The sequence below is a fragment of the Papio anubis genome, chromosome 2 (genome assembly GCF_008728515.1).
Source record: "Papio anubis isolate 15944 chromosome 2, Panubis1.0, whole genome shotgun sequence".
Lineage (NCBI taxonomy): Eukaryota > Metazoa > Chordata > Mammalia > Primates > Cercopithecidae > Papio > Papio anubis.
Window position 1 is genome coordinate 103,965,103 of NC_044977.1, and position 11,160 is coordinate 103,976,262.

General features: G+C 41.7%; 1 long non-coding RNA gene across 1 annotated transcript; it reads right to left on the reverse strand.

The window, feature by feature from the left end:
* Positions 1-1,694: 1,694 nt before the first annotated feature.
* LOC103882139 lies at positions 1,695-11,120 on the reverse strand. The gene is made up of 3 exons (XR_643846.4): positions 10,868-11,120; positions 4,203-4,301; positions 1,695-1,783 (listed from the first exon to the last, which is right to left on the reverse strand). It is a non-coding gene; the product is annotated as an uncharacterized LOC103882139 (long non-coding RNA).
* Positions 11,121-11,160: the final 40 nt, after the last annotated feature.

Here is an 11,160-nt window from a genome sequence, read left to right on the forward strand (position 1 = left end):
TTGTACTCAGGATGGGTATTCGGGCCGCTGCTGAAGCTTTATGGGTCCAATTGAATGCCTTACTTCATCAGGGTGTTGGTACCATGACTTCTCTACTTTTGAATTAGAGGAAAACCAAACCCAGTCTGAATTCCCAAAAAGAAGAAAAGTTTTCACTTTAATCTGCTTTACCCCAACATCACTCTTCTTTGTTTGGAATCTTAATACACTTTGAGGAGTTGTTTTCTTTTTTTAGATCATCCCGTCTACAGGGATATCAGGGAAAAGCTCATCTGTTTATTGCCAGCTGCAGGAACACTGTGTGACTTAATTTTGCCCACTTGGATGTTGGCTGGCTTAACAACTAGGGCAGAGCTAAACTGAGGTTGCTTTGCTTCAGTGTTGATGCCTGTTGATGCGTCTGAGTGCTGCTCTGTTTTCTCTGGATGACCCCATGAGCTTAACATTCCATGTTATAAATGACACCTCTAAATCTGTCCATGTCATTGTTCAAAAACATTCAGTATCTGCGGAAGGTTTGTTTCGGTTCTTACTAACTGGTTCTGTGGCCTTGGGCTAGTTGCTTACCTTCTCTGGCCTCCAGTTATATTTTACAGCTGGGGAAACTGGGCTACTATCCTTGCAGTTCTAAAATGCAAAGATCTGCACCCACACAGCTTTTGCATCCCACACACATGTCCTCTTTAGATTGGATCTGTGGTGTTACTTTTGTTTACAAAAGATGCGTATTTCAACACAAGCAGTTTGTGAGAATTTTAACCAGCAAGTCTAATCATCGTGTAAATGACCATGTCTTAACTATTTATGGAATGTCCTTCCTCAGTCTGGTGGATGTAAACCTCCACTAAACAGCACAGTGGAGCTATTTAGCTTATTTATTTCTTCTTGAGAAATAAATTGAAAAGAAATTAAGAAGGCTGGGTGTGGTGGCTCACGCCTGTAATCCCAGCACTTTGGGAAGCCCAGGCAGGTGGATCACTTGAGGACAGGAGTTTGAGACCAGGCTGGCCAACATAGCCCTGTCTTCACTAAAAATACAAAAAATTAACTGGGCATGGTAGTACATGCCTGTAATCCTAGCTACTAGGGAGGCTGAGGCAGGAGAGTCGCTTGAACCTGGGAAGCAGAGGTTGCAGTGAGCCAAGATCGTACCACTGCACTTCAGCCTGAGTGACAGATCAAGACTCTGTCTCAAATAAATAAATAAAAAGAAATAAAGAAGAATTAAACATTAAAATAATTAAATTAAGAAGTAAAAGAAATTTATTTCTTCTTGAGAAATTTGGGTAATGTGTCTTTCATGGGATCTATCCATTTCATTTAAGTTGTCTCCTTTGCTGGCATAAAATTATTCATACTATTTCCTTATTATTATTTTACATAAACAGCTCCAGTGTTTCCCAAGTGTATCATCTCTCCTGAATATGAATGAAGGCTATATATTTTACAAAACATTTCTTTTCAAATTATTTTACTGGCTTGCCATTTAATTATGTGTTGGACATGGAGGTTGTCTTATCAAGAAGTCAAAATCATTTAAAACCACTTTCTGAAGAATCTGCAGGCTGTTTGCCTCCTTGTTCCTGTACACAAATGGATCATGGAAGTTTCCACCTCAGATCTCATTTATTAGACTGACCCCTCATCTGATAAACGAAGTGCAAGAGTCTTCAGATCCAGGCACTGACAGATGGTTCAAATATTCCAAGTATCCTTACACCTGTCTAAGATCCATTCAAGCCAAAGTGTGAAGATGTAGAAATCAGATTGATGTGCTTCATCTCTAGAAAAAAGGAGATGGAGTATGCTTTTAGAATGATTTCTGCAACCTCACCAGTAGGAATGGAATGTGGTGAGGGTCTGTCTAGCCTAGTGTATTTTAAAGTATTGCATGACACAGGTCAGTGGACATTAGTGGGGTGGTGAGGGCCCTTAGGGTTTGATAACCAGGGAGGGAAAGGAAACTATGAAGTCTTGCGAATATCCAGTCAGCTGAAGGGAAAGTAGCCCCAGAGTACTTGAGGGCTCCCCTTCCAAATGAGTACATCCAAAGAGCCGCCCTGCATATAGCACTGAGAAAAGCAAAACTCAGCCCCAATCAAGGTTACTGTGAATCTCCTCACTGCAACAGGCAATTGGGATTAAATATTCAGGCCGCAGGAAACAGCAGCCTGGCCTGGGAGCCATGCCCTCTTGGAATTTTACTGAGTGAGCGATGAAGCCCCAGGGATGCGATCATGGGTGAGTTAGGAGAGTTGGGAGGAAACATGAAACCCGGGGTGAGACTGAAAGAGAAGCTGTCCCTAAGGAGAGCTCTGGTCAAAGCCAACCAGCATCAGATGTCTCAGAGAAGGACAATGCAGGGGACAGGGTGGCGGCATCTGGAGAAGCTCCCCATGCATTGGCACAAAGAGCTGCAGGTGAAGAGAATCCTGTTGGAAAAGGAAAGAGGGCCAACCTGCTTCAGAATTTATGGAAGAAAAGAAAAACCCAAAGGCAGCATGTGAAAAAATGACTGGAAAGCAGAAGAGTTCACCTGTAGGAAAAGTGGTCAGGTGGTTAGAGAGAAAGGTTATTGTTATGGTTGCTGGCAGGTCTGAGGCCTCACCAGCCTTGGGAGCAAATGAGGCCATGTTAATATTAATGCCTGGTGTGCCCTCTGCCAGTGTCCTCAGAGTCCCCAGGGCAGGATGTTACCTGTGCTCATGTACACTGTGGCTACTGTTCCGAATCCTTCCTCCTGTTCCCTGCCCCTGTGGCCCTCCTGCTGTTGCTATCTCCCCAAGGCCCCGCATCACCCTCCTCTGCTGAGGCTGCCCTGGGTCCTGGGGCCTGTTCTGGGCAAGGCAGGTGGCTGGTCCTCCTCTCACTCTGCTGTGCCTTGTCACCTGGATCCCAGAGCTTCACACAGTCTTTGAAACACAGCTCCTTCAGCATTCTCCCTCAACCCTGCGTTCCAACAGCACTTAAACCAGCTGTTCTGGGATTGGGAGCACAGGGGCAGAGGCCATACTGTTCCCTCTTTCTCATTGCCTCCCAGGCCTGTTATCTCCTCCCTGGGGGCTGCGAATGCCTGTGCACAAAAGACCTCCTTCCCCATTCACCCACACCCCTGTCTGCCCATTTGGCAACTTGTACAAATAAACAGATGCTGGAAAAATAAACACACTTCTGAGCAAAATGTGATCCTGGGTCCCATTTTGGGTTTAGTTGGGTCATGCTGCCATACTTTAAGGGCTAATGAAATAGATACGTACAAGTCCAAGGGCTTTATGATTCCCTTACCCCCACTGAGGGCTGCATATTTTGGTTTCACTAACCACTTTGGCAAAGCAAGAGATATTCTGTGGCAGTGCATTTCAAGCAAATGTGCATCACACCACCTGAGGGTCTTGTTAAAATGCAGAATCTGCTTTTGTAAATTGGGGGTGGGGCCTGAAATTCTGCATTTCTAAGATGCTCCCAGGTGATACTGATGCTGCTGGTCCACTTTGGGTCATAAAGGGGATCGAAATATGCTACCCCCAAATATGACACTTTGTCACAGGAATTATTTTAAGCTGAAGGTATTTGAGAAACAGCAGATGAAAGAAAAGATCTCTATCCTCTCCCTATTTACGTAAAAATGGACATAAATTTTCCTTTGTGAACTTGTTCCTCTCAGAGAGGACTCTAGACTCATATCAGCCCAGAGATGGCTCTGAGAGGAATATGCATAACAAACCTTACTAAAATAATCTTTATCTTCCACTAGTTTCTCATATATATATATATATATATCTTTTTTTCGCCATAGAAGCTCAAACCTTTTCCCTTTGTTTTATTACTTCTCCACAAGTTTATCATTCTTTGTTAAAATGGTATATAAGTCTCTGAGTCTGACTACCTTTTTGGGATTTTCACTTCATTTCTGTAAGGCCCTTATATGCATATGAAAGAAAGATTTTTTGCCTGTCAATCTGTCTTTTGTCAGTTTATTTGGCAGGGCCTCAATCATTTAACCTAAAGAGTAGAGGAAAAAAGGTTTGTTCCCCTCTAACAGTGGGCAAATTCTAGATCATTTCCTTTGCCACTTCTGTTTGCTGTACTCAAAATCTTTTGTCAAGGGAACCATGGCTGGATTTTGTGTTTCACTGCACTGATGCCATGTTTTTATAACATATCACAAATTACTTATTAACTTTATGAAAATAACTACTTACAGGCAACTTGCACTCCCAAAAGGATACTCTGGAATTTCACTATATATCCTTGGTGCTCAGAGTGTGTCCAGGCCCAACAGCATCAGCATCACCTGGGACCTGGTTAGCAATACAGACTGTCAGGCCCCACCTAGACCGACTGAATCAGGACCTGCACTTCAACAAGATTTACAAGTGATTTGTGTGCACATGAACATTTGAGAAGCTCTGCTCTGTAGAACATAGTAAATTGGAAATGGAAGCTTCCAGTTTAACCACTTCAGTAGGATCCTCTAAGGAGACATGTCGGTGACAGCAGGGAAAAATTCAGACCTTGTCTGTCAGTCCTCTTTGTTGTCATGGGGTGTCTGTAGGGTATAACCCAATGTTCTGGGATCTCTGGAAAGAGAGGAAAATGCTTTCTGGTTTGCATGAAGCATGAGGATTTTTCAGACATAATAAAGCCAGCAGAGGAGGAAGTGGTAACTGTGATACAATGATGAGATGGGTGGCCTGTACTAGACAAGGGTGAGTAGGAAAACCGAGGGATGCGGGATGAGGATTATCGAGGGGGTCAGGGATAATCTTTAAAAGTGAGAAAAGGAATGTCCACTTAAAAACACTCTTGTAAACAACTGATGCAGTACATAAAACTCATGATAACCCCAAAGTTATCATGAGATGGAGCAGTCAATCACATCTTTAAATTTGCGAGTAGCTTAGAAAAAAGTATCAGGCATCTGTTAGGTGGGTTAGAACAAGGCCTGGCAAATATCTCTCAGTCAGAGACCATACAGGGTTCTGTGCCAGTATACTGGGGCGACTAAAATCAGGAGATAAAAGCCAACCCTGGACAGAGGCACTTCTGAGATAAGAGCAGGAGGAAGTCTCTTAAATTACTCTGTTTCTGATGTCTCAGTCAATGTCATGTTGGTAATAAAGAGGATAGGTAGTGAGGATGTTAATTAGAGATTGGAGTGTCATCGGTGATGACAGTCAATAAACAGCATGGCAGTTTCATTTTATAACCTCGCTCTTATTAATTTCTACAGCTTTGATCAATATAGACATGGGCCAGGCTTCTGAGTTACAAAACAGTAGCATTTTTGAGGCTTAGTGAGAGAGGCTTCATTCCAATTTTTTATTCGTTTACAAAACCTTCCTTGGGGTGTTGGCATAATCAAATGTAAGTTCACAAATGTTTCTCCGGCCTCATCTCTGCATATGAGCAAAATGAGTTTATTCCCAAACAGCCCCTGGAAAATGCCCAGGACAAATGATTATGCAGTGAAAAGTAAAATTATTTCAGCCAGTCTTTCTCTATCTTCCACAGAAGAATAGACATGAATAGTCTCTCAGCACTGCATACTGAGGCCACAAGTGATTAATCTGGTGAAACCACAAAGAAATAAAAAGTTGATAAAAGGGAAAGTATTTTCAGGGGCACCTTTCTGCTAGGAAGAGGGCATTAATAATGTGGTGTTAGATGCATTGACCTTTCTTTTTTAGTCATCTTTTTGTTGTATTGAATATTACCAGATAGTTTAAAACACTTAATTCATTTCGTTTAGTACACATAATTTGTAAATGTTTACAGAGAGAGTATGTGTTACTTGGGTCCTATAGCAATTTTGATGATCTCTCATTTATTTTTCTTGTGTTATTATAGCTTTTTAGGAGCCAAGATGAAAATTCTGAAGTTAATACTGACCACAGACATAGGTTTCTTTGCGTTTTAATTAGACACGTGAGTTATTTTAAAATGACTTGGAAAAGGTAAAATCTCTTTAATTGTGATTTAAAAAGACAATATAAAAGAGAAATCTTTTATTTTTTTCTTGATGCTAAACTTGATTAGCAGCTAATCTTATAACAGAGAAAAATAATTATAAGTAATTAGACAGGAAACTGGGTTAATGTGACTTACAGTCACTCTGGTAGCCTTTCTAGCATAATAAAGTGGAGAGCTGATCATCGTGGAATCAGGTTATGTTACTTTATCTAAATTGTGGCAGCAGATAAAAGACCCACTTTCTGAGCATCAAACCTATTAGAGGCAATAACGGAATGCCATGCTGGTGCAGTTACTGAGTTTATTGGCTCACCCCAGAATCAGAGCATCCTAGGATCGACGAGCAGAAATTCTGTTTATCTCCCCAGCAGACCTGTTTGCTTAGGTTTGCTGGAGTGTTTCTTTTATTATCCCATCCCTACTGGTTTTTCATTTCAGCCACTATGTGAATGACAAATTCATCCAGCCGAGTCACATTTAGCATCATATTCTCTTTGGCCTTGAGATGTACATCTACTTGGAGGAAATTCAAGGTTACAGGACTTATTTTCTTTATGAACAGGTGAAAAATAAGCACAAGTTGAGTGCTCACTCTAGGCAGAGCAATGCACTGGACATCCTCAGCAATGAGTAAGGCATTAATGCCATTTGGCAGGTGGTGAAACTGAGGTTCATAGGGATTAATTAACGTTCCCATGGTCACACAGCTAATAACAGCTTGTCAGAAGTCCTCTGGCCCATGGTCAGTGTTCTTTGCGCTAAAATGAAGCTTTCTCAACCTGAAGCAATGTACTGCTGTCCCCTACCTGTATTAGCCATTCTTCAGAAATGCTACTTTGTCAAATTTCCTGTGGTAGATGGATGTTTGTGATTATATTTTCTTTTCACCTCACTTATCTAATGTATTTAGGAGGTCTTTTGTGTGACGTTTACTGGTGCTGCAATTAGCAATGCTGTTATTTACAGTGAGAACTGGAAGACTGAAGCTAGATATTTGTGTTTGATGTTAGGGTTGGGAATTTGTTCCCCAAATCTTGTGTGCTTGCTCTCTGTATTGGGGCAGAGTTGGGAGGTTTGCATAAACCCTGGTCTCTGCTTTTGGAGAGCCTACAGTTTAGTTGAGAGGGAGAATGTTTACACCTACTAAGATGAAGTAACAATTAGCTGAGATGTGCAGCAGGCAAAACCACATCTTCCATATTCTGTGGTAGGTGTTGGTCTCAGGCATTCATGCTAAATTTTGCCTTAATGAATGAACAGGTCTTCAGAGGAGGGAGCTATCACTGCGAACTTATGAGGACAGAGAAAGTTTGGGAGTAGAGATGGGTCTTAGGCTTTACAAGATGGTGAGGCTTGGATGGGTGGGGAAATGGAGGTGGAGTGGGTTGGAATTGTGAAGGGCCTTATGCGTCAAGCAGAGGAATTTGGGTTTGGACCTCAAGGAGGCTAATAAGGAGCTACTGTAGGTTATTGAGCAGATGGATGGCTTATCAAAAGCAGTGCTTGCTCTTCTGTATGTGTGGGCTTAGGCATTGAGGAGAGACCCTATAAACATTTATATCTTGGTGTATTGAAGTAGAAGCAGCAGTTTTGTAAAGTCCAGGCCAATTTATGTTGCTGTAGGAAGTTAACAGAAAAATAAGGTGTTAATAAGAACATATTTTCCCTGTGTTACTTCCTGGGACGTGGCTGGCTTGGTGGCTGAAGACAGAATTAGCATGTTTAATTTTTACTATCTACGGCTTCATAAACAATTTACTGTTGATATAGGGACAGAATACAGATTATTATCCTAGATTATACAGGTCAAGTGAGTCTCCCTTATCTAAAATGCTTGGGACCAAAAGTGGTTTTTTACTTTTTTATTTCAAGGAGTTTTTTTTGGATCTTGAAATATTTGCATTATACTTACCAGTTGAGCATCCCAGATCTGAAAATCTGAAGTCTGAAATGCTCCAGTGATCATTTCCTTTGGTAGGTATGTCAGTGCTCAAAAAGTTTGCAGGCTTTGGAGCATTTTAGATTTTGTATTTTTGGTTTTCGGATGCTCAACTGGTATGAGGGTGAGCCACATGAAATTTGTTTTTGATGGTTCAAAATTGGTAGAACTACCAGCAATTTCGTATGGTTCCATTTTACTGATTTTGTAAGTAAAGGTATCGCTGGAGCTGAGTGGACTCGGGCAGGCCTGTGGCTTTCTAGTAAGGTTGATTGGGGTAGGTTCTGGACAGTGGCGCTTAGTGGGAGACTGAAAGTACTCTGTGCAGTTGTCCTGGGGCATGAGCATGTTCCTGGAGACTGAGCCCCAGGCCTAAAGGATATGCTGTGCTCTCCCTAATGTTCGTTCTCCCTGCCCATGGACCAGGCATTCAGAGTCTTCTTCTTTTTCTCTCTTACCTGTAAAGACTATTTTAAAAGAGGAAAGAGGTCTTGTGGAAGAGAAGATAAAAATCAGTGCATCCCAAGGTTGCATTTTCCTGGTGCTTCCCAGTAGCTTGAAGCAGTCATAGCTAGAAGAAGTGCAATTTCAGTAGGTCCCAGTTATGCTAAGGAGGTGGAGACCGAATTCCCACTTTTGCTGCAGACCAAGGAGCTTTTGAATGAGCTTGTGAATGCCTGGGCAGTGGAATGAGCATGTCTGATGCTGGTGTGGTGGAGGCTGAGCTGTTCTCTCTTTACATCCTTTTACAACATGCCCTGGGGTGGAGGCTGCTCTTATGGAGCCCATTCTTTGTTCAGGGATGGGGTGTTCCCAGGTTGCTCTCTTAACCACTAGGGATCAGGGCAAGCTTTGAGTTAGGGTCTGCTGAGATTGACTGAGCACAGAAATCCCAGAGAGCACATCCCCTCTTCTCCCTACCCAGCTCTGGGTACCATTGTGCCAAGTCATCCATTACCACACTCAGACTCTGTAATTCCAATGTTTGGGAACTTGAGCCTACTGGTCCTATTGTAATTTGGCCTCTTTGTCACTCTATGTCAACACTCAATACATAAAGCCCATTACTGTCAGTCCTGTTCCATGAGCACTGCTTTATGCCTCCCTGACATCCCATCTTGGACCTTTTAGGAGAGTTCAGGGGCTCTTCTGAACCTCATTCTATGCTAAATGTTCAAACATCCTTAAGGTATTCACTGAATGTTCCTTTGTCCTATTGGTTCTCCCCTGAGGATCCCTCTCCTATTTCTTCCCTGTAATGGATAATTCTTCTTTTCCAGGACTATAGATTTTGAAGGTAGAGCTCAGAATTTAGCTCCCCAGGTCTGCTTCAGAACTATTACTTTTCTTCCCTCCTATAACACCTTTCCTTAGCTGAGGCTTATATCATCCGGTGATACAATATACACCCTTGCTTTGCCACTGTCATATAGTGGCTGGCCATTCATTTCTCCATGTTACCAGTGTCTTCATCTCCACGTTGAGTCTTACCTTCATCTGTACTGACCTCAGTGGCCATGTGGACAACTGGTCCAGCCCTATGTCTTGGTTCCTTTGCTATGTACTGGGTGGCCTCCACCTCATCAGGTGTTGAAAGCCCAACTCAAATCTTGTCTTCCTAGCACTCTTGGTTGCTCATTCTCCTGGTACTTCATTGGATTTCATTACATCCTCTTTATACCTCTAGGTTTTCCTGGTAGGTCTGCCCTCTTGTGACCACAGCCAGTAGTTGATCCTTTGGGCCTCCCTATGCTTTTCCCACATCTGCTTGGAAAAAGCTCTGTCCAGGATATAGGCTAAAATCTCTTTCTCTGTCCCTATACTGAGTCTTCTGAGAAAATAATCAGGACTTCATTTACTTAGTCTGACAGTATGTATCAAGGATCCTACTGTGTGTGAAGCACATAAGAAAAACCAACAAGAACACCAGCCCTTTTGTGCACATGAGTTTGACGGTCACCTTCCTTGACACCCTTCCTCAGTTCCCCAACGCAGGAAATACAAGCTAGTATTCCTTCTGTAGCTCTCTTTCTTTCTCTCAACATCGGCTATCTCAGACAAAAATGGAGGCAGATTAATTAAAGAGGCTGTGAGAAGAAAGGGGATAACAGATGTCCATATACAGTTTAACTATAAATGTGATTGTTAAGCTCATAAATTTGTGGCGTGTGGGAAGATCAGTATCAGCCGCTACCTTGTCATCTCATCTGACACCTGCATCTAGATGGAAATCATCTCAGAACAGATTGTACATTATAATTAAAAAACAAAAAACATTCTGTGTAGATTTGCTGGGCCAAAATCCCATCCTGGCACAACTGGAGTTTCTGCTACAGTTGATTCAAGTACACTTATAAATGATTATCTTAAATTTCTTTTTAAAGGAAGCATAAACAGCAGATTCTTCCATGTAGGATATGACATATAGGTCCTGTAGGGTAACTTTAATAATTGTCATCCCACCCTTGTGGCTTAACTGAGTGACACATTCTGTTCTTTTCCAATTTCTCTTCCTGACCTGGATAGAAACTGAGGAAATTAAACCACTCCTGCCTCAGCTGCTTTACTCTGGCTGGGCATAGTCAATCAGGAAATACAAAAGTCTTGTTTTATTCATGTACATTCTCATTATTTAAGCTCTGAACCTTGGTTTCTTTACATTTTTTTTCTAAGAAGAGGGAAAGCCATCTGGACAAGGAAATTTTTACACCTAGATTGAAACCTCCTTCAATTTTCCTATACTAACTCTAATGCAAGTGGATCTCAGTCAGAGCTTTAAGAAATAACTACCATATCATGTTGGCCCATGAGTTCTTGTGATGCCAGGTGAAGCTGTGCACAGTAGACTTCTACTTTATTGATAGATTATACTACTAATAAAGTGAAATTATAATATAAAATAGATATTAAAATCATAAGGATGGTGTTAATAACTAGCAACTATTGTGTCCTTACCATGTGTCAGACACTCTCTTAGGTAAGTTGTAATTTGATCATTTATTCTTCACAAAAACCCTGGGAGAGAGGTGTAGCATTCTTACTTTATAAATGAAAAAAAAAATTGAAATACAAATAATTTGCCCAAGTTCGCACAAGTAGTCTGTGTCCGTGCCGGGATTAAAATCCAGATCTGTCTTAAACCCTGTGACCATAACCTCTTCGCATACTACTCAACCTTGAGTGAGTTCAAAATCAAGCTGAAAAAAAACTGTTCTTGGCAAGGAGATGGGTAAGATTGGGTTTTTCAA